Source organism: Microcebus murinus, chromosome 23 (assembly GCF_040939455.1).
Source record: "Microcebus murinus isolate Inina chromosome 23, M.murinus_Inina_mat1.0, whole genome shotgun sequence".
NCBI lineage: Eukaryota > Metazoa > Chordata > Mammalia > Primates > Cheirogaleidae > Microcebus > Microcebus murinus.
In genome coordinates this window covers 24,073,592-24,097,307 of record NC_134126.1, presented here as the reverse complement: position 1 = coordinate 24,097,307, position 23,716 = coordinate 24,073,592, and the positions used below count along the sequence as shown (strand labels likewise).

Sequence of the window (23,716 nt, the reverse complement as noted above, 5' to 3'; positions counted from 1 at the left end):
ACATTCATAATGAGTGAGATGTGCACCGTCTGGGGGATGGTCATGCTGGAGACTCAGACTTGTGGGGGGAGGGGGCTAAGGGCATTTATTGAAACCTTAAAATCTGTACCCCCATCATATGCCGAAATAAAAAAAAAAATTATCAGTTATGTTTGGCAAAAAAAAAAAAAAAAAAGAAACCCCTTGTTATCCGAAAGAGGTAGGGGTTGTCCTACATATTCTTCTAAAAGTTTCAAAGTTTTGCCTTTCACATTTATGTCATTAATTTATCCAAGGTTTGGGGTTGTTTTATGTGTGCGATGAGGGAAAGCACCAATGCCATTTTATCTACACAAATAAATGTCCCAGAACCACTGACTGAGTGGTCCTTCCTTTCTCTAGGGCCCTGCGATGCCACCTTTGTTCTTTCAGACTTCCATCTGTGTGGACTGTTTCTGTTCAGTTTCACCAGTTTTTCTATCCTTGTCAATACTACATTGTCCCAATTATTATGTTATTATAAGAAATCTTGATATCTGTTAGAGAATATCCTCCCACTTAACTTTTCTTCTTTCATTTATTCCTTCCCAGTGCTTACCACTGTTTCTTTTTTTTTTTTTTCTCTTACCATACTGGTTAGGATTTCCAATAAATTGTTGATTTGAAGCTGTGATAGTGAGCATCATTGTCTTGTCCCTGATTTTAAAGAAAATGTTTCTAAAATACCCTCTATTGGAATGTTTTCAGAGGTTTTTCATAGATATTTCTTATCAAATTAATGACATCCCTTTCTATGCCTAATTTGCTAATAGTTTTTATCGTGAACATTTTCTGACTTTCAATAAATTCCCTTTTCTGAATTTTAAGATAATTATATGGATTATCTCCTTTCATCTCTTAATGTAACAAATTAGATTTATAAATTTTCTAATATTAAACTGCCAATGCATTCTTAGAATAAACTCAACTTAATTATGACATATTACCTTTTGTGTACATTCTACATCCTTGTTCACTCTTGTTTGGTTATGAATTTTTCATCCATACTCATGAATGAGTTTGGCCTGTAATTTTGCTTTCCCATACCATCCTTGTGTGTTTTGGTATTGTGATTTTACTGGTCTTAAAGAATGAATTAGGAGTATTCCTTCCTTTTCTATTCTCTGAAAAACTATATAAGACTACAGTGATATGAGAATGGCTTTTATCAAAAAGTCCCAAAACAATAAATACTGGCATGGATGCAGAGAGATAGGAATACCCATACACTGCTGATGGGACTGCAAACTAGTACAACCTCTGTGGAAAGTAGTATGGAGATACCTCAAAGAGCTACATGTAGAACTACCAGTTGATCCAGCAATCCCATAACTGGGCACCTACCCAAAGGAAAAAAAGACATCCTATAAAAAAGACATCTGCACTACAATGTTTATAGCAGCACAATTCACAATTGCAAGGATGTGGAAACAACCCAAGGGACCATCAATACATGGGTGGATTAAGAAAATGTGCTATATGTATACCATGGAGTTCTACTCAGCCACAAAAAAACAATGGTGCTCTAGCACCTCTTGTATTATCCTGGATAGAGCTAGAGCCTATTCTACTAAGTGAAATATCACAACAATGGAAAAACAAGCACCACATGTACTATCAAATTGATATTAAGTTATCAACACTTATGTGCACATATAGTAGTAACATTCATCGGGTATCGGGCAGGTGGGAGGGGAAGGGGGATGGATATATTCACACCTAATGGGTGCAGTATATACTGTCTAGGGGATGGACACACTTGAAGCTCTGACACAGGCAGGGCAAAGGCAATATACGTAACCTAAACATTTGCACCCCCATATTATGCTGAAATAAAAATACTACAATGCTATGTATCTTGAAAACTTGGTAACATTCATCTATAAAATCACCTGGCGCTTGTGTTTTCTTTATTAGAAATTTATTATAGGGGTGGGGCATTTTTTTTAAAAGTTTGTTATATACCACTCATTATTAATGGCTATAGGACAATTCAGGCTTTCAATTTTTTTACTAAGTTAATTTAAGTTCCCCACCTCCAGGAATTTTATTATTTCATCTAAGTTTTCAGACATATTGCTATAAGTCCTTAATTTTGTCTTGCTATCTTCTAAATCTCTATTTAATCCGTAAGAACTGCCTTAGTTTAACCCTAATGTTCTGTTTGTGTCTTCTCGCCAAAGTTTTATCAATTTTGAGAGTCTTTTCAAAGAACCAACTTTTGACATTGCTAATTTTACCTGTGTATGTTTTTAAAAATATTTAATTTCTGCTTCCATCTTTATCTTCCTGCTACTTTTTAAAAATTCAGGGTTTTTACCTATCAAAAGTTGATGCTTATCTCATTATTTTAAAATCTTTCTTATTAATAGAAGGATTTAATATTTTAAATTGCCATCTAATTAACATCTTAGCTTTATCGCACAAGTTTTTATATGTAGGTACTTTCATCATCTTATAGGTCTAAATATTTTCTGACCTCTATTATAAGTTCTTTAGTGAACCATAAGTTATTTAGAGCATTGTTGAGCTTGAGCCAATTCATACTAGCTCAAGAGAGCAATTGTTAAATTTTCAGAAATTTTGAAAGTTGGTTGCTAAACACAGCCATTATTAAAAATAAAATTGTAGAAACCTAATTATATCAAAATCAAAGGTAAACACTCATAATACATTATTTCCTATTTCACTCCATTTTACTATTATCTATGCTCTCAGGGTTATTTCCATCTCTGTATCTGGATAGAAAAATATTATATACTCTGGTACTGTGCATCTCTTCATAACTGATATTCAGTGCAGTCATGCTAGTAACCTGAAATCAGCTATGGAAAAAGCATTTATACCATGGAAATTGGCAAACTCTACAAATCAGGACATATTTCATTCTAGAGAAGTGAGTTGTTAAATATTTATATATTTTTATATTATCTGAATTTATTTTCTAGTGTCTATAATTATGTGTGTGTGTATATATATACTTAATCTTTAAAAATACTACATACATTATTGAAACCTTAAAATCTGTACTCCCATAATATGCCAAAATAAAAAAAATAAAATAAAATAAAAAAAAATACTATATACTGAGAGAAATGGTGGATTTAGTGTCCATCCAATCCACTATTATGTCTTTAACAAATAGATGTGATGAGGAATTTCACCTCCAGGGATCGAGGGAAAGTACAGAAAAGACCCAGTGGTCCTTAAAAACCCACTCTTGTGCAAATGCCTGTGACCTTATGTAAGCATTCTAAGTTCTATTTATGCTATATTAGCTAATGCTTCCAACTTTACAGTAATGTTTTTCCTATTATTTCTCCCAAAATATCACCAAGTTCTAATAATAATATCATACATTTGAATAATGCTTTATGGATTACAAAGCATTTTTATATATAGTATCTCTTAATCCTTGCAAAGATGCCATGAGGTAGGTAATATCATCTAAAAGGCTTCCTCTCATTCTGGCCTTTACGACTTGCAAACCAGACTGTGTTTCCTTGTTGCTTTTGTCAATTTAGAGACTTCAATTTTGTCCCACTCCACCGTTGTAATTTCAGACTAAGGAGCTTTAATCTTTTTGCCAGTCCTCATTTGGAAACCTCTCCCCCTCTTTAATGATTTCAGTTGCCCCAGAGTTACTTTTTAAAAAAGCTTATTTATATACTGGGAGAAAAGAAAAGATAAAACCCTGCTTTTAACAAAGAAGCTATACAAGTTGGCAAGCCAGTTTGCTTTCTGATGAAGACAATCATTGCAGAGGCACTAAAATGAGAGATTGATTTTTAAAATTCATTTCTCACTGCAGTAGAAAATTATCATTAGGGCAACAATCATTTCAGTTACAGAACACAATGAAATCATGTTTGCTTCATTGGGAAAGGTCTATAGCTGCTGGGCAAGTGTGCATTCAAATCAGAAGAGGGCTGGAGTACATTCACAGCAGTAATGACCCTAGGTGATTCTTCCAGCAACAGGAAAATAGCCTAAAATCTTAAGAGAAACCTTTATAACAAATGTTTTCAACAGTCTTGCTTGAGTACATATTGACTTGAGTATTGTCTAATCTCTCTCCTTCCCATTCACTACCCAAAGTCTCAAAAATAAACAGTAAAAACTGGCTGGCTGCCTCTAATCTACTTATTCCTTTACCTTTGACATCAGGCATCCATCATTTTACTTCACCTGCTCTCTCAAAATTCACAATGACTCCTAATCATCAACTTCAGTGACTTTTCCTCATTCTCTGGCACCCACATGCATATGATTCCCATATCTACCCTTTTAGCCCAACTTCTGTCAAAAATTTCTATATATTAATATTAATTTCATTCTGACCTCTGGACATTTCAACCTGGAAGTCACACTGGCACTTCTAACTCAACATATGAAAAGGGAAATAACATCATTTGAACATATACATTTCACGTTCAATAATGCAACAAAACATGAGATGATCATGTAAGCCTATAACCCCTAGACCTCTTCTCTTCCAATCTATGCTCTCTTTCTGTTAATAGAGTCAACATTTTCTAAGACAGATGGAAATTCATGGTCAACAGACACTCTTTCTCTCAATCTCATACCTAACCAACCACCAAATCATGTCAACTGAACTTATCAAACAAAATTCTCATCCATCCATCCTTTCTTTTCTATTCTAACTTAAATGACCCTCAGTATCTGAGGGCAGAGAGGCAGTTTGACTGACTGCTTTTTTCCTGACTATAGGTCACAATTTACTGTATCTTTGTATGTTTCATCATATTTTGTTGAAACCTGAATATTATAGATAATACATTACAGTAACTCTGATACTGATTTCCTCCTTTGAAGGCTATATGTTGTTTGCTTAGTAACTTGCCTCAGCTAAATCTATAAAATCTGTCTTCCTCACTGGGTGTACCTCTAATAATAATATCTCTGCTGAGTTGTTGTTGTTGTTAACTATTATTATTCTTGTTTTTCATTTTTAAACCTGGACTCTTAAGAATCACCCCTGTGTCTAGGTTGGCAGTCGGTCACTGATTAGACAGAGAATGTGAACAAACATCTTAAGCCCAAAAGGCTTCCACCCTCTGCCAATGAATCTGTGCGTGGGTTGGGAAGTGCATTCAAAGTTCAGGCTGTTTGAAGTCTGCCTAGACTTTGTCTTGCTGTTGGGCCCTCTGGTGTCTCCATAGGGGGAGGAGAGGATATGAGAGAAGCCCCAAGTAAGAACATCACAGACTCCCACTATTGTTACAGGAAGTTCTATGGTTCTTTAAGTGTTTCTCCTCTTCAAAACATCTATAGAAGAAAAAAGTACAAATGCTTCTCAGATTGTTGTAAACTCTGGACAATTTCTAGACCTCTGAAAGTTATTTTTATCAATTTTGTCCAGCTTTAGAGTTGCTTTTTAGGAAGAGGATTTTCTAACCTCCTCACTGAGTCACAGCTAATCCATATTTTAAATTTATCTTTATTGTTACATTTAGTACTTTTATTAGTAAGGTTGAACATTTTTTCTTGTTTATTTCTCCTTAAGTGAATTCTCCATTCTCCTGTTTTGCTTCTATATATCTTGATATTTTTCTCATCTCTATGAATATATTATAGATGATAAATCTTTGTGTATATATTTGATGTGTCAAACTCAATTATTTTTCCCATATTTCTATAATTTTTCTTCAGGAGCTTTTTTGTTTTTAAAAAAAACAAAAAGACAGGGTCTTGCTCTGTCACTTACGCTGACGTGAAATGGTATAATCATAGCTCACTGTATCCTCAAACTCCTGGGCTCAAGCGATCCTCCTACCTCAGCTTCCTGAGTAGCTGAGACTATAGGCACATACTAATATTTGTATATTTTGTGGAGATGGAGTTTCACTGTGTTGCCCAGGCTGGTTTCAGACTCCCTCCGGAACTTTTTATTTCAATCAGTGGAGTGTTCTCTAGTGCTTGAAGCCTGAGATAGTTTCCCAGTTACAGTGGGAAAACCAGTTGTAGTGGCTCTCAAACCAGTTATACAACCAGTTACAGTGGTTTTTCAACTAATTCCCCAGTTTCCCATTTCCAACCCATCCTATACAGGACTTTTCTTATACACACAAGATAATCATTAAGCTCTAGTGAATTAAATTATTTCTAATAGGATATTAATACTAACAAGAGGCAATATTAATTAGTGAAATCTAAATTTCAAAATGCATGTAGTTTTATTATATTTACTGTAATATCTTTAGCTTCTAACAAGGTAACACCAAGAGGTTCTGGCAGAATATTTATTAATAAATGAATACAGTTGTAATTTGGCAATATTATTAACATATCACAAAATGCAAAATTACTTTAGGCATTTGGATTAAATATGTTTTGTCCTCCTCTGTCCACTTCTTCCATCTCATTTTCCCTTGAAATGGCTTCCATTATGCTTGGCAAGCTTTAGTCCAGGCTTTGTCTGAAACAACTGCTAAATGAATACAACATGAAATTGGATGCTGGACAAGGTATATGAGCTCAAATATAAAGCTGATCTCTAGATGCAGGCCAAAACCTGCTGAGGCAGCCATAATGGACAGGAGTGGGTAGAGCCAGCCCATTGTCAGAAAAAATCACTTTCTGCAATGGGTGTTCACAAGAATCTATACCCCCTATAAGGAGTCTTGATACCTCAAGTTATCATCCTAGAACTAACTCACATAAGATTTATAGGCAGCATGTTGCTGAGAGCCTGATGTTCCTCCTCTCCAATGTACTAGCAGGAAGCAATCAACTTAGGAGGTTACTGGGGTAAAGGTCTTAAAAACTAAAAAAACCGTAACATTAACAAAAGTCTATTGATGAAAGATGATATAGAAACAGCATGTACAAATGAACCAGTGGATCAATAGGAAGCCCAAAGAAAAGAATTTGTACTGCTTTATGAAAAATATCTAAGGCTGAAAGTGATTCTGCTTCTTGCTCCTGAATTATCATGACAATGATATGAACAGTAATAGGGAGATAGAGTCTACCCAGTTCTCCTCTCCACTCTAATCCTAGGCTATCCAGAGGGAATGGCACCCAGAATATATGAGAAGCTATTAGAAGGGATGGCATGATGTATTAGGCAATTGTGTAGAATGTGTGTGTCTGCATTTATATGTATACAGGTGACAAGACAGACTCTGCTACCTACATCTTACAGATAATGATACTAAGGCTTAGTTACAGATATTACCTTTAGCTCCAGAGCCTATGCATTTTCCACTATGACAGTTTTAAAAATCTTCATTAGGTGTCTTGAAAGGGAAGAGGTTTCATGAATATTCCATAATAGGAACTCTTATATCCCTCTCTCAAGTTAATCCTTTGGCTTTCCGGAACAAATCCATTTCATGAATGGGGGTGACATGTGCTAAAGTAACTCAGATAAAGCCACTCATGCTCTTACCTGGCCCAGGCACACAGTGCTTACAGCATATTTAAGCCAGATGGAAACAGGGAGTATAACCCGGGTCTTATTCTACACATGGACCGTGTTGGACTGAATAGCCAGGGAACAATTGTCAGAAAGAAAGCTCAGCATTATGAGACATGATTGCTTCAGAAACTACATCTAGTCCCAAGGACTCCTCAGTCCATGAATGAGTCATAGAAGAAACAAGAAAATGAATCATCCCTATCACACCACGGCTATATGAAGAAAATCACCAGCATGAAAAAAAAAGAATAGAAAATGTTTGGCTTTCTTAGTGACTGAGTAGGAGTGACTGTGTGGCTGTCCCAAGTGAATCAGGCCATTACCATAGGGAAAACTTTTTGAACATAAAAAATCTCTTGGTTTGTTAGCTATAAATACTATCTCAATAAAGAATGACATAATCTGAAACCAGGTTCTCCTTGTCTATAATTATGCTCAAATTGTCCAAGGTCCATCTGTACTGTCGAAGCAAGGCAGAAATGGGGCCACCATGCAAGTGACTCAGGTAAAACTTCCTGAGAAGTCAAGAGGAGAAACTTGCATAGATTTTTTTTAATCCATATTAGGATTGTTCCCTTTGTTCTAACTGCTTTCATTTCCCTCTGAGTTCTAGAAGTATAGATTGTGTAGAGCCAGAGTAAGGAGCAAAAATTTTCTAGATTTCATGGAAGCAGGTGAGGGGGTGCCAGGGGAATGCATGTGTGTGGCCATGTGTATGTGGGCACATGTATGTATAAGTCTAGTGTGCAGGTTGGGCGTGGGGTGGGGTTGAAACAGGATGTAATAAGCAAAATTCATCTAAATCCCAAAGGAAATACTCAGGAATCAATCAGGCAAGAGTTAGAAAATTGATTTAGGGTCATGAAATCCAATGTTTGTGTTTTTTTTTTAATTTCAAAATACTATGTGTATACAGATGTTTTTGTTAACATGGATACCTTCTATAGTCCTTCAGTCCAGGCTTTTAGTGTGCCCATCACCATAATAGTGTTCATTGTAACCAACAGATAAGTTTTTACCTCTCACCTCCTTCCACCCTCCCCGCTTCTTGGTTTCCAATGTCCTTTACATCTTTGTGTGCATGTGTGCCATCATTTAGCTCCCAATTATTAGAGAATATTTCTGGTGTTTGTTTTTCCATTCCTGAGATACTTCACTTAGGATAATGGTCTCCAGTTCCACCCAAATTGCTGCAAAAGACATTTAATTCCTTTTTATGGCTGAGTAATACTCCATGGTGTGTGTGTGTGTGTGTGTGTGTGTGTGTGTGTGTGTGTGTGTGTACACACACATTTAATTTATCCACTTATGAACTGATGAATACTTAGGTTGATTCCACATTTTTACAACTGTGAATTGTGCTGTGATAAACATCCAAGTGCCAGTGTCTTTTTGATAAAATAACTTCTTTTCCTTTGGGTAGATAGCTAGTAGTGGGATTGCTGGATCAAATGTCAGAAACATTTGATTTGATTCCAGATTGTCTGAAACATTTATTTCTTTGAGGAACTCCATACTGTTTTCTGTAGAGGTTGTACTAATTTGCTATCCTACCAATAGCATATAAATCTATGCCAGCCTCTACTATTTCTTGACTTTTTAATAATGGTCATTCTAACAGGGGTAAAGTGATATCTCATTGTGGTTTGAATTTGCATTTCTCTGATGACTAGTGATGCTGATCATTTTTTCATATGCTTGTTGACCATCTATCTTCTTTTGAAAAACTTATATTCATGTCTTTTGCCGACTTCTTGATAGGGATATTTGTTTTCTTCCTACTGATTTGTTCGAGTTCTTTGTAGATTTTGGATATTAGCCCTTTGTTGGATGTACAGTTTGCAATTTTTTTCCATTCTGTAGGTTGTCTATTTACTCTGCTGATTATTTCCTTTGTTGTGTAGAAGCTTTTTAATTTAATTAAGTCCCATTTATTTATTTTTGTTATTGCTGTATTTGCCTTTGTAGTCTTAGCCATAAATTCTTTGCCAATGCCAGTGTTTAGAAGAGCTTTCTCTATGCTTTCTTCTAAAATTTTTACGGTTTCATGCCTTACATTTAAGTCTTTTATCCATCTTGAATTACTTTTTGTATAGCGTGAGAGACAGAGATCCTATTTCATTCTTCTGCATGTGGCTATCCAGTTTTCCCAGTACCATATATTGAATAAGCCTTCCTTTCCCCAGTGTATGCTTTTGTCTGCTTTCTCAAAGATTAGCTGGTTCTAGATAGATGGTTTTATTTCTGGGTTCTCTATTCTGTTCTGTTAGTCTATGTCCCTACTTTTATACCAGTACCATGCTATTTTGGTTATGATAGCCTTGCAGTATAATTTGAAGTCAGGTAATGTGATGCCTCCAGACTTGTTCTTTTTGATTAAGATTGCTTTGGCTATTGGGGCTCTTTTTTGGTTCCAAATAAAGTGTATAATTACTTTTTCTAGATCTGTGAGATATAACATTGGTATTTTCATGGGTATTGCGTTATATTTACAAAACACTTGAGGCAGTGTAGACATTTTAACAATGTTGATTCTAGCAATCCATGAGCATGAGATGTTCTCCCATTTGTTCACATCATCTATGATTTCTTTCATCCTCCTTGGTTAAGTACAGTCCTAGGTATTTTATTTTCTCCGCAGCTATTGCAAATGGTATTGAGTCCTTGATTTGACCCTCAGCTTGACTGTTATTAGAATATGGAAATGCTACTGATTTGTGCACATTGATTTTGTAGCCTGAGATTTTGCTGAATTTATTTATCAATTCTAGGAGTCTTTTGGTGGAGTCATTAGAGTTGTGTAGATATAAGATCATTATGTCAGGAAACAGGATAGTTTGAGCTCCTCTTTCCCAATGTGGATACCCATTATTTCTTACTCTTGCCTGATTGCTCTGGGTAGGGCTTCCAGCACTATGTTGAATAGAAGTGGTGACAGTGGGTACCCTTGTCTTGTTCTGGTTCTTAGAGGGAATCCATTAAACTTTTCCCCATTCGGTGTGATGTAGACTGTGGGTTTGTCATATATGGCTTACATAATTTTGAGGTGTGTTCCTTTTATGCCAAGTTTGCTGTGGGTTTCATCAAAAGAAGGTACTGGATTATATCAAATGTTTTTTCTGCATCTATTGAAATGATCATGTGGTCCTTGTTTTTGCTTCTGTTTGTGTGGTGAATCATGTTTATTGATTTGCATATGAATCCCTGGGATGAAACTCACATGATCATGATGAATTGTCTTTTTAACACATTAACTGCCATGATAGTTGTATTTAACTCACTCAGTTCTGACCCAGGGGCCACGTGAAGCATATATAAAATCTTACTTGTTGATATTCTGTTACAATTGACAATTTAATTCTAAAATGTGAATTAAATGAATAGAAGTCATTACATTTTATTTTCCTATTTATGTTTATCTTTAAATTACACTCGAAGTTTTTATTTTATTTTCATAATAAAACACTGTTACCTCAAGGAAAAGTTTCTGACTTTTTTGTGTGTCAGTCAATTTGTTAATGTGCTGTTGAATTGGGTTTTTTAGTATTTTGTTCAGGATTTTCCCATTTATGTTCATAAGGGATACTGGTCTGTAGTTTTCTTTTTTTGTTGTATTCCTGCCTGTGGTATTAAGGTGACACTGGCTTCATACAATTAGTTAGGGAAGATTCCCTCCTTGATATTATGGAAAATTTTCTGCAGGAAAGGCACTAGTTCTTTGTAGGTCTGGTAAAATTTGGTTGTCAATCTGTCTGGTCCAAGTCATTTTTTGTTGGTAAATTTTTTATTACTGCTTCAAATACGTTGCTCATTATTGGTCTGTTCAGGATTTCTATTTCTTCCTGATTCAGGCTCAGGAGGTTGCGTTTTCAGGAATTTACCCATTTCCTCTATGTTTTCTAGTTTGTGTGCATAGAGATTTTCACAGTACTCATGGATGATATTTTGTATTTCTATGGTATCAGTTATAATGTCTCCTTTTTAATTTCTAATTGGGTTTGTTTGAGTCTTTTCTTTTCTATTTCTGGTTAATCTAGCTAGAAGTCTATGGATTTTGTTTATCTTTTCAACAAACCAATTTTTTGTTTGTTTCTTTGATCCTTTGTTTTGTTTTTATTTAGTTCTGATCTCAGCTTTTTTATTTCTTTTCTTCTGATAGCTTTGGGTTTGGTTTGCTCTTCTTTTTCTAGTTCCTTGAGATCTGACATTAGGTTGTTAATGTGTGATGTTTCTTATCCTTTTAAAAAGTAAGTATTTAAGGCTATGAATTTGCCTCTTAACACTGCTTTTACTGTATCCCACAGATATCATGTTTGATATTCAGCTCAAAAAATCCTTTGATTTCCATCCTAATTTCATCATTGACCCAAAGATCATTCAGCAGCAGGTTGTTTAATTTCCATGACTTTTTGTAGATTTAAGAGCTCCTCTTGGAGTTGATTTCCAGTAGTATTCCATTGTGATCTGAGAAGATAACATGAAACAATTTTTCTGAATTTTCTGAGACTTGTTTTGTGGGCATCATATGATCTATCTTGGAAAATATCCCATGTGCTGATGAAAAGAATGAATATTCTGTAACTTTTGAGTAGAACATTCTGTAAATTTTTATGGGGTCCATTTGTTCTAGAGTCCCATTTAAGTCCATTGTTTCTGTGTTGATCTCCCTTAAAGACCTTTCCAGTTCTGTCACTGGAGTGTTGAAGTCCTTAGCAATTATGATGTTGTTGTTTATTTCTTTGCTTAGATGTAGTAGTATTTCATTTATGTATCTGGGAGCTCTTGTGTTAAGTGCATATATATTTAGGATTTTTATATCTTCTACCTGAATTTCTCCCTTTATCATTATATGATAACTGCCTTTTTTTTTTCTTACCATTGTTAAAGTCTATTTTTTCTAATATGAGAATAGCTACTCCTGCTTGCTTTTGGTTTCCATCTATGTGGAATATTATTTTCCATCCCTTTACCTTGAGTCTTTGAGTATCCCTTAGAGTTAGATGGGTTTCTTGGAAACAGCACACACTTGGGGTGTGTTTTTCCATCCATTCAGCCAATCTATAGCTTTTAAAAGGAACACTAAGAGTACTTACATTCAATGTTAGTATTGATATATGAGATACTAGTTTTCTGGTAATCATGTTGAATGATACCTAGTTGCTTTCTTTGCTCCCTTGTGTTGCTGTCTTATCAGGGTTGTGAGCTTTAACTTTTGGGTATTTTTACATTGGTGGGTAGCAACTGTTCTTTTCCAGAGCACTTTTAAGCATTTCCTATAGGGCAGGTCTAGTGGTGACAAATTTCCTTAGTGTTTGCTTGTCTAGGAAAGACTTTATTTCTCCTCCATTTATAAAATTTACTTTTATAGGATACAAAATTCTTGGCGGACAGTTATTCTATTTAAGAATACTAAAAACAGGATCCCAACACCTTCTGGGTTGAAAGGTCTCTACTAAGAGATCTGCTGTTAGTTTGATGAGATTTCCTTTGCAAATAACTTGTTGCTTTCATCTCACAGCTTGTAGGAGTTTCTCCTTTATTTTGACTTTGGTCACGCTGATGACTATAGGTCTTGGTGATGTCCTGTTTGCTATGAATATTCCATGTGTTCGATGACCATCTTGTATGTGGATATCTAAACCTCTAGCCATACCAGAGAAGTTTTCCTCTATTGTATTCTCAAATAGGTTTTCCATGCTTATTGCTTTTTCTTCTTCTCCCTCAGGATGCCTGTGATTCTTATATTCATTCACTTTGTATAATCCCATAATTGTTCAGGGGCACCCGTCACCTGCCCACAGGGCACACACAAGTGCCAGGATTCCCCCACTCCCTCCCTACCTGGCAGGGGCAAGGAGGGCAGTAGTCACCAATATGACTCCTGGGCAAAAGTCAGGGTTATGATGTTACAATGGCACCAGCCATAGCGCTCAGGGCTCACAAGCCAGCCAGCCCTCCTCTCTGGAGCGAGGTGGCTGCACAGCCTCCAGTCAGATCTCTGCATCAGTCCAGAGGCCTGCAGTAATAAAAGGACCCTCCTGCCACGCCTATTGTAGTATCCTCAATGGAATCGTGGAGTCTGGGATTTTCTCCTCTTTCCCCTAATCACCTCCTGTCCTAAGGAGGTGAGAGCAGCTCATACCACTTTTGTCTTTTTCTCTTCACTCCTGCCTCCTCTCCATGGATTCCCAGTGCTCCTACTCAGACAATCAATCCAAAGGTAGGTGTCTAGTCACCATTTGTTATGCTCTCCATGAGGGCAACATTGTACGAGTGCCTCTATGTCACCATCTTGACCTCCAACCAAGATCTCCAATCTTTAGTCTCACCAGCAATAAGATTTTGAATAAGTCAAGTGCTCCTGATCCCTGTTTTCCTTTTTCATGAAATTTTCAACATCCACACAGGGATATTGGGAATAAAATTAAATAACGGCAAGGAAAAGAATGTAAAAAGACATAAAAGCTTTATTATTACAAGATCTGCTGGCACTGTTTAAAAATTCAGATAAACCTAAAATAAACTCAACACAATAACACAAGCGAGGTCCATTGTAATAAGGCATCACCTAGGAAATCAAGCTCCTGATAGCAAAATAAATATTTAGAAGTAACATATTTGAAAGTGTAGCCCCAAGACATAATAAATAATCATAATGACTAATTTGGGGAACCAGAATTAGAATTGGGTTCTTTGAGAACAGAAGACTTATAATCACTCTACATAACTATTTCTCTTTAATATACGAGGCCTGGCAGTGAAGTGGCACCCATGTTGTAGTAGAGTGAAGACAAAGAAAGCCAGATTCTTATTATAGGAGAAAAACAGTACAATGGAAGCTATGCTTTATGTTGTGCTGTCTGCTTGAGATTAGATTTGACAACATTCAATAAAGCAAATAGGCTGGGCGCTGTGGCTCACGCCTGTAATCCTAGCTCTTGGGAGGCCGAGGCGGGCGGATTGCTCAAGGTCAGGAGTTCAAAACCAGCCTGAGCAAGAGCGAGACCCCGTCTCTACTATAAAATAGAAAAATTAATTGGCCAACTGATATATATATAAAAAATTAGCCGGGCATGGTGGCTCATGCCTGTAGTCCCAGCTACTCGGGAGGCTGAGGCAGAAGGATGGCTCGAGCCCAGGAGTTTGAGGTTGCTGTGAGCTAGGCTGACGCCACAGCACTCACTCTAGCCTGGACAACAAAGCGAGACTCTGTCTCAAAAAAATAAAATAAAAAAAAAAATAAATAAAGCAAATAAATTTCATTCACCAAAATGGTGGCGCTGGCTGACTAGCTTGTGTGCCTCTATTGTAGCTTGGAAAGTGACATGCCTATAACGGGATAAAAATAAGAGATGGTCAATGTATCTCCTTAGCTTTTAGCTACAACATGGTGAGATGCAGAAGGAAGTCAATGTGGCAACATGTCCAACAGAAAATGAAAACTAGGTAGCTCTTTTCTTTTTTCTTTTTGCAAAAATGGTACTACTGTCATACATTTTAGGTTGTTTTTCCAGGAATATATTCAACCCAGCAGTGACATTTTCATGTCCTCTGTAAGTATCTCCATGATCACAGCCTGGCCCACCAGTGGTAAAAGAAAGTACCATGGGCCAAGCTTTGTGCTTTTTCAGTGCCTCTGCCCCACATACGTTCAGGACTCTTAGAGATATTAACTTATGCTATGGATGAAATTGTTTATAGATTTGTACTGTGTTTATGAAACAAAAATAAAAGATACTAATTTTGTGAATAGGAATGAACATCAAAACCATTCTGGGAATATCCTTGTTCTAGCCATGAGCTGAGATCTGTTCCTCAGCTGGGATATATACACGCAAACCAGTGTTAGGGTCTATCAATTTCTGTACTGAACTGAGTTGATTCTGAGGGCTATGTAGCCAGCCACGATAGTGATGTCTTCAAGGGCATTTCCTCCAAAATACAGGGGCAAAAGAGCCATCCGACTCATATGGTCTAGTGCCTGTTAAAATCAGGCTCAGGCCATCAAATTGGTACTGACTGATTAAAACTATGGTGCTCAAATAATGGTAGTGTTCACCAGGGATTTGAGGGGGGAGACTCACATCTTAGGGATGTGGCAAGCATTGTGGGGGGAAGGGATTACCTCTAATGCTTTTTAGGGAGAAGCAAAGATATACAATGTAACCAAAATGTCTGAAAAAAACACACCAAACTGTTATCGGGATGTGGGCAGGTTGCGGGGGGAAGAGGGGAAGGGTGTGTACTTACATAATGGGTGCGGTGGGCACCACCTGGGGGATGGACACGCTAGAAGCTCTGGCATAGTGGGGTGGGGGAGGGGTGGCAGGGGCAATATATGTAACCCTAACAATATTTGTACCCCCATAATATGAGGAAATAAAAGGAAAAATTATTTTTTAAAGAAAATCAGGCTCTTAATAAAGATTTGTTTTGATGTTGAGGAACAAAAATAAAAAAAGCTGCTAAGCAACTATGATATAGAGTATCTCACATGTAGCACTTCAGGAGACTAATAACAGTCAAAGTTCCCAAATGCATGCAGTGAAAGCCATTGAGACTCCCAGGACAGTCTAGAGGTGTCAAGATACCTGGACACCTGGTGCCTGGAGAAACCTCCACCCTGCCTGACAAAATCTTTGGTAATTAGTGATGAGTCACTTATTTTGTTTTCCGCTCTCATGAACGACCATTTGATTTTTATAAGGGGCACTTTGTAACCAGCATGATTTATTTTCAAAGCTTCTAAGTGCTTTTCCTTCCCCAGTCCCTATTATTTCTTCTGTGCCATTGCAGAAAAGCTGTTGTGCTGTGGACATGCTTCCCTGCTCTGTATCTGCAGCTGCCTAGGCAAACACTCAGCTCCTCTATATTTAAGGTGTCTTTCCTGCTGATCCTTCATGGTGCACATGTCCTCACCACATCGAATAAGCATGATGGATTATATTCACTTTAGCTAATGCTGACCTATAACTAACTACAACAGCATCTCAAATCAGGCTGGAGTTACAGCCCTGTCAAAGCACCCTTTATAAGCAGCCTGCTTCACTAGATTTACGCAGCAAGTGTGGGTGAATTCAATTGTAAATATGGGAAGAGGGTCTGGTGACTAAGCTGCCAGGTCTAGGGGCTGTGGGAGTCCCAACTATCAAGGGAGAGAGCACCATAGATTCTCAGAGTAAATGAAGAAAAATGACTATTGAACATTCCAGAAGGGCCTGCTGGCCATGTACTCATGTTATTTACTCATGTTACCAAGTCTTATGCTAGGGAGATTTAGTGGCCAGCAGGGTACTCACAGGTCAAGAAAAGATTCACAATAACCTGGGCAAGCTATTTGTTTCATGATCCCAAGTGGGACCCTAGGCGAGGTACCCTCTCTTGATCTCAGGTTCCCCATCAGTAAGATGCAAATGCAGTAGAGTTTGTTTCTAAACCCAGCTCTATACCTGAGGGGACTCTATAGGTTGAGAGTAAGTTACTTCACCTTTCTAAACTTTGGTTTTCTCACCAGCAAAACAGAAATAACAACTCCCTTGCACAGTCGTGAGGATTCAAGGCGATAAAGCATTGATAGGCAGAGTGCCTAGCACATATTAAGAACTCAAATTGGTTCCAAGATTGGTATTCCATCCATTTTGATTATGAGAATCAAAATTGAAATTTCATATAGAAAAGAGCTATGAAAAATATTAAGTGCTAACACATTAGAACACAGAGTTGACTTAGAACTCCACGATGACCTAACCAATCTAGATTTCACTATGACAACAGACGATGGGAAAACAGGCAAGAAGGAATGTTCTCCAAAGGTCTCTACTTTGGTCCCCACTGAATAAGATGATATAAAAATCAATCCACCGCCTTGGAGTCAGTCTTAGATAAAGATCACGTGTACCAGCACCCAAAGGGTGCCCTGAATTCAGAGCCTTCTGCAATGTAGCGCATCCTACCTTTCAGGCCTCACCTCCCACACTCTGTCCCAGCCACCCACAAGGCGGCTCACTAAGCCCTGAACACACACCGCATGTGTTCATACCTCCAGATCTCAGCCATACTATTTGCTCAACTTCGAGGGCTCCTCTTCACGCCTCCCTTCTGATACTACTTTTCCCCTGGTTAAAACTTCCTAGTCTTTGGCATTCCTGCCTCTTCTCTGAGAGGGACCAGGTCCAAGATACACGTCTTCAGCTGATCCTCAATAAACAGAGGCACATCTTCTACATCAGGACACCTGGTTCCTTGGAGAAGTTTAAAACTCTAAACATCTGTGTATGTTTTCCACATTTTAAACTCCACTTTGTAAACTATAGCTCAAGGAAGTGTATTTTTAATGTTAGTTAAATCAATCAACAGATATCAAAAGTAGGCTAAGACCCATCCAACCCACCCAGATGCATTATGACACTAAAGTTCTCAATGGAGTACTGACATCCCGGTTCAGAATCATTCCAGCCATAGCAAAGGAGAAAATCTGCTTGGTCACAGTGTCATCTGTCAAAACATCTCCCTTAGGGCATGGCCCATCTGCCACCTCAACCATGAAATCTTCCACTGTGCCCACACTCATATTTAATAACTCCTTCCTCAAAGTGCTCTCAGAGCACTGTGCCATCTCAGAGCACCTCGCATCCATTCATTCACTAAACCAACGTTTAAGGTGCATTTAGCATATGTAAGAGGTCAGGGAGGGCACTAAAGTTTCAAGCCCTCCCTGACCAATCAGCAGAGGTGGAGACAAATATCAACCACATGATCAACAAAGTGGTGAAGAACAGGACTTTGAAGTCCAACAGCCTCCTTCTTTGCAAAATGGAGTTTTACATTGAGTTGTAAGAAAAAATTAAATTAGATGATAAGCATAAAGCACTTAGTCTAGAATGTGCCTGGCACATGGTAAGTACACAATAAATGGCAGCCATTTTTATAGTATAATTATCATTAGCCCCACTACAGTATAAAGAGATGCAACAGAACAACGCACAAAGAGCAAGGGAGTAAGTTTTTTCTGCTTAGTCTGCAAACCTTGCCTCTATGGTGGTCAGTAAATGTTTATTGATTCACTCTGGAGGGATGGTTAGGCTTTAAGAACTCAGAGGAGGCATGGCTGTGAGTGAGGAAGACAGCCAGAGTGGTAGCCAGTGGATCAAAGTTCAAAGACATTCCAAGATCCAGGAGAACAAGGAACAAAGAGATGAGCCTTGCATTAATGACACCACGACCCAACCCAATACGAAAGTGTCCAAATGCTAGTTCACCATCAAGAGGTGGGATGGCTACAGAAGAACACATCAGAGGGTATGTTAAAGACACCCGTTTGAGGACTCAGATTCAATAGGCTGGCTTGGAGCCTGAGGATATGTATTTTAAATAGGCAACCTAGTGATTTTAATAGGTACCCAGGTTGTACCACAACCAGAAGGCAGTCCTCACAAAAGTAAAAACAGAATCAGCACATGATCCAGGAATTCCACTTCTGGGTAAATACCCAAAGAAATGAAATCAGTATGTGAAAGAGATATCTACACTCCCATGTTCACTGCAGCATTACTATTCACAATCGCCAAGATATGGAATCAACCTAAGTGTTCGTTAACAGATGAGTGGATAAAGAAAATGTGGTAAATATACACAAGGGAAAACTACAAAGCCTTTAGAAAAAAAGAAGGAAATCCTGTCATTTGCAAAGACATGGATAAACCTGGAAGATACAGTGTTAGGTGAAATAAGCCCGGCACAGAAAGGCAAATACTGCATGATCTCACTTACATGTGGAATCTAAATTCGAACTTAGAGAAGTAGAGCAGCAGTCCCCAACCATTTTGGCACCAGAGGCAAAATTATCTTCATGGAAGACAATTTTTCCACAGACCCAGGGGGTGGAGTGGAGGATGGTTTCAGGATGATTCAAGCACATTACATTTACTGTGCAGTCAAACCTCTCTCCTAATGATAATCTGCATTTGCAACTGCTCCCCAGCGCTAGCCTCACCAACTCAGATCATCAGGCATTAGATTCACATAAGGAGCCACAACCTAGATCCCTCGTGTGTGCAGTTTACAGTAGGGTTCATGCTCCTAGGAGACTCTAATGTCCCGCTGATCTGGCAGGAGGCGGAGCTTATGCGGTGATGCGAGTGGTGGGGGGCGGCTGTAAATACAGATGAAGCTTCACTCTCTCACCCGCTGCTCACCTCCTGCCATGCAGCCCAGTTCGTAACAGGCCATAGACCATTCCAGTCCATGGCCTGGGGGCTGGGGACCGCAGAAGAAGAGAGTAGAACGGTGGTTACCGGGGGCTGGGCAGGGGAGGGGCTGGGGGTGCACAGGTGGAGTTGAGGAGATGTTGGTCAAAGGGTACAATGTTTCAGTTACACAGGAGGAATAAGTTTTAGTGATCTATCGCACAACATGGTGACCAGAGTTAATAATACTGTATCATATATTGCAAAATTGCTAAAAGAAATTTTATATTCTCACCATCAAAAATGACAAATAGGCAAGGTAATATTAATTAGCTGAATGATTTAATCATTCCACAATGTATATATCAAAACATCACATTGTACCCCATAAATTTCAGTTATTTGTCAATTATTAATATAAAAAAAAACTTTAAAAATGAAAAAAAAAAAAAAAAAGAAAGAAAAAGAAAAACCAGAAAACAGAATCAGCCCTCAGTACTGCCATTCTGGTTTGGCCTTTAGAGCTGGCTGTGATGTAAAACCTCTCCTGAGATTTTGATGTAAAATCTCTGATGTAAAAGATTCTGATGTAAAATCTCTCACTCTTAGCCAAGCCTCCAGCAACAGCCAGTCATGAGGTTCGATCCCACATCTTAAGCAATAAAGAGGAGCTTCCCAATATTAAATCTCCCAGGACCAGGTGTCTTTATGAGGTTAGTCACTGCTCTTTTGGGTCATTTCCTGGGCTAACAACAACAGCAGTACTAGTTACCATAAGCTAAAAGTGTGCTGGGCACTGCGCTAGTCTACATATGTTATCTAATTTAATCTCCATGATACTTTGCAAGTAGACACTGCCCTCATTAAAGATGAGAAAAACCGCGGTTCAAAGAGGATAACTAATGTGCCCAAGGGCACACTTCTAATAAGAGACAGAGTTGAACAGGATTGTTTAATCAATAACTGCTGAATAAATAAATACAGAGGTGAGGCAGCGTGTTTCTGTCACACCTTTTCCCAGAACACAAAACACACTCATATTTACTCTCTCATCTGTTCTAGTGGCTGCTTTTTTAAAAAAAAACAGTTTTATTGGATTGAGACATAAATAAGGGGTTCTGTAAAACATTCAAAATGACATTATTAACAAGGTCCCATTCTTTCCTCTAAGCATTACTATGCTATTTGTTGCTTCTTCTATTCATTCGGAATCTTTTCGTTTTTATACATCCATTTCAAAGAAATCTGATTATATAAACACATAACTTAACAAAGAAGTCTCTTCTATTGCTTAGCACTCTTTACTTTCTATTTTTTTTTCTTGATGCTTCCCCTTAATGAGAATTCTCCTATTTTTTCTAAATAGCTCAAATGGATCCACTGATTTGTTTATAACGCACCTAAATCTACACTCGTTATCTGCACTACTTTTATAGGTTCATCTTTGGACCAGTAGGAAGAGGACAGTTTGTCTTCAGCACCTCCATTCATGTTTGTGAGGCAAGTTATGCTTTAGAAGTCCTCCTCTGTCCTTGTCCCATAACACATGGCCGTGGTCTGACAGTGGAATACTCTTCTCTCTCTCCCTGAAGCTCACCCTACACTTTCTGCTTGCATCAGTGCCCTGCTGCTACTGTCATGATTATAATGAAATGCATGAACTATTTTAAGTTATTTTGATTAATACATAAACGTATAAAAAATAACATCTCATGGGATTTTAAGTAGCCTAGCGGGAGAGAGAGTATTTCTAAGGGACTTTTCTTGATCATCTCATATTGCTCCACTAAGAGTTTCTCTTTATACCTAAAAGAAATGATTCTCATACACTCTAATTTCTAATATAGTGACATTCATGTGGTCAATTAATAAGCACTGATCACCATCTTGCCTTCAAAAAACATGTAATATACTAACAGTATACATGCACAGAGAGAAACTACTACTTCTTAAAGAAAGGCTTAAAGTCTTTACTTACAAAAGCCCCTGCCACAGATTGTCAATGCTCTCTTCTTTCCTAACCAACACCCTGAGATACACTTCAGCTAATCTGCAAACCTTAGGTCTTAGCAATAGACGTTTCCTGTGCTTGGAGGAATATGCTTAACACTAATTCCTCTGCAAAGGCTTGATACTCGAAACCTTTTAGTATAGTTTCCACATTCCTTGTACTCCCTTTTCTATATATTGTGGCCATGGCATGCTGTTGTTGGCATGGGCCGGATAATTCCAAAGAAACCAGAAATATCTAAGCTAAATTATGCCCCAGTCAGTAGAGAACAGTCACCATCTAAACATTAAGTAATTCTGGAACCTCAAGTGAGAAGACAAGATTTGTTCTGTCACTCACTAGCTGTGTGCTTCCAAAAAAAGTCACCAACCACTCTGTGTCTCAGACTTCATCAATAATCAGAAGGTAACTCATATAAAACCTGTATTTATAGAGGCTTTTTGAGATTCAAAGAAGAAAACAGATATAAAAATAAACAGTATAGAACACTTTATAAATATTTCATATTAGTAAAGAAAGTCTCTTCTAAACTTTAAAAGGCAATAAAATAATTAAAAGCACATGTTAATTAACTCAAAACAGAAAACTGCTGACATTCTCTGGTAAACATACCAGCCCTCCATTCGTGAACAGCTGGTATCGATCACACTCAAATGATGACACCACCAATTGTTCAGCATTATAATTAAAATAAAAACATACTTTCCACAGACTTGTTTTTTTTCTTATTATCCTGAATTGTGTGGTCTTGATTCACCCAAGCAATGTCTTCCTCATTCTGTCAATATCTGACTGCCTGCTATGTGCCAGAAACCGTGCCAAGTGTAACAAAGGAACAAGACATAGTCCCTTCACTCCAGTCAAATAGGTTTGGCCACAATTAACCATGTAAGTAGATTATATGATTACAAAATAGAGAACCTTTGGTTTGTGTGTGCAGAGATTATTGCAGGAATGAAGAAAATAGTGACCAGGTCAACCTAAAGGAGTCTTCAAAGAGAAGGTGCCATCTCTGTAGATCTTAAAGCAGGCATCGTCAAACTACGGCCCGTGGGCCACATGCAGCCCGCAGGGTGTTTTTGCCGCCGCTGCCTGTCCTGCTTAGCAGCCAACTCATCCCAGGCCCACAGTGCGCATGTGTGGAATGTGCGGCCGCACTCTCCCACAGCCTTCCAACAGTCTGATGGACAGTGAACTGGTCCCCTGTTTAAAAAGTTTGAGGAACCCTGTCTTAAAGGATAGGCCCCTTTCCAAGTTCCAGCTAGAGAAAAGTACCAGGTTCAACACAAAGGGAGAACCCCATAGCATGAAGTCAATGGACCCAATTAGCACAGAAATGTAATCAAAATCACTTAGAAAACAAATGATGTGAGCCAGGGGTTAGTCTAAACTTTTTTTATTGTTTACAATCAAAGCTCTTTATGACCTGACTTCTACCTAACCTTTCAGTGTTATTTATACCCCAGTAGATGTGTAGCACACTGGTTGAAAGTATATTCTAGAATCAACAAGCCTGTATTCAGGTCCCACTCCAACACTACTATTAGTGTAATCTTCAGCAGATGACCAACCTCTCTGAGCCTCACTTTCCTTATATGTAAAATGGGATGATAATATGCCAAATTCATAAGAGTCTTGTGAGGAGTTCAAGAGATAAGGCATATAAAATATTTAGCACTCATTAAACACTTATTAAACTCTCAAAAAATGTTACCCAGGACTGCTAATTGTCTACCCAACATCCATTTCTTTCTTTTTTTTTTTTTATTTTGGCATATTATGGGGGTACAGATTTTAAGGTTTCAATAAATGCCCATTTCCCCCCCTCCCCCCACAAGTCTGAGTCTCCATCATGACCATCCCCCAGATGGTGCACATCTCACTCATTCATTTCTTTCTTACTAAAGACTTTCTACTCTTTTGGGGCACCATTTGCAAAGCCAAAAACTACATTTCCTTCATTCCCTTACAGAGAGGGGGAGATGACCTAGTGCAATTCTGACCAATGAGATATAAATAGAAATCATTACATAGGCTTCCAAAAGATCTTTAAAA

General features: G+C 37.9%; 1 protein-coding gene across 4 annotated transcripts in view; it reads right to left on the bottom strand.

The window, feature by feature from the left end:
- The window catches only part of KCNH1 (potassium voltage-gated channel subfamily H member 1), a 322,315-nt gene that overhangs the window by 217,926 nt on the left and 80,673 nt on the right, over positions 1-23,716 (bottom strand). The gene's annotated exons all lie outside the window — the stretch shown is intronic.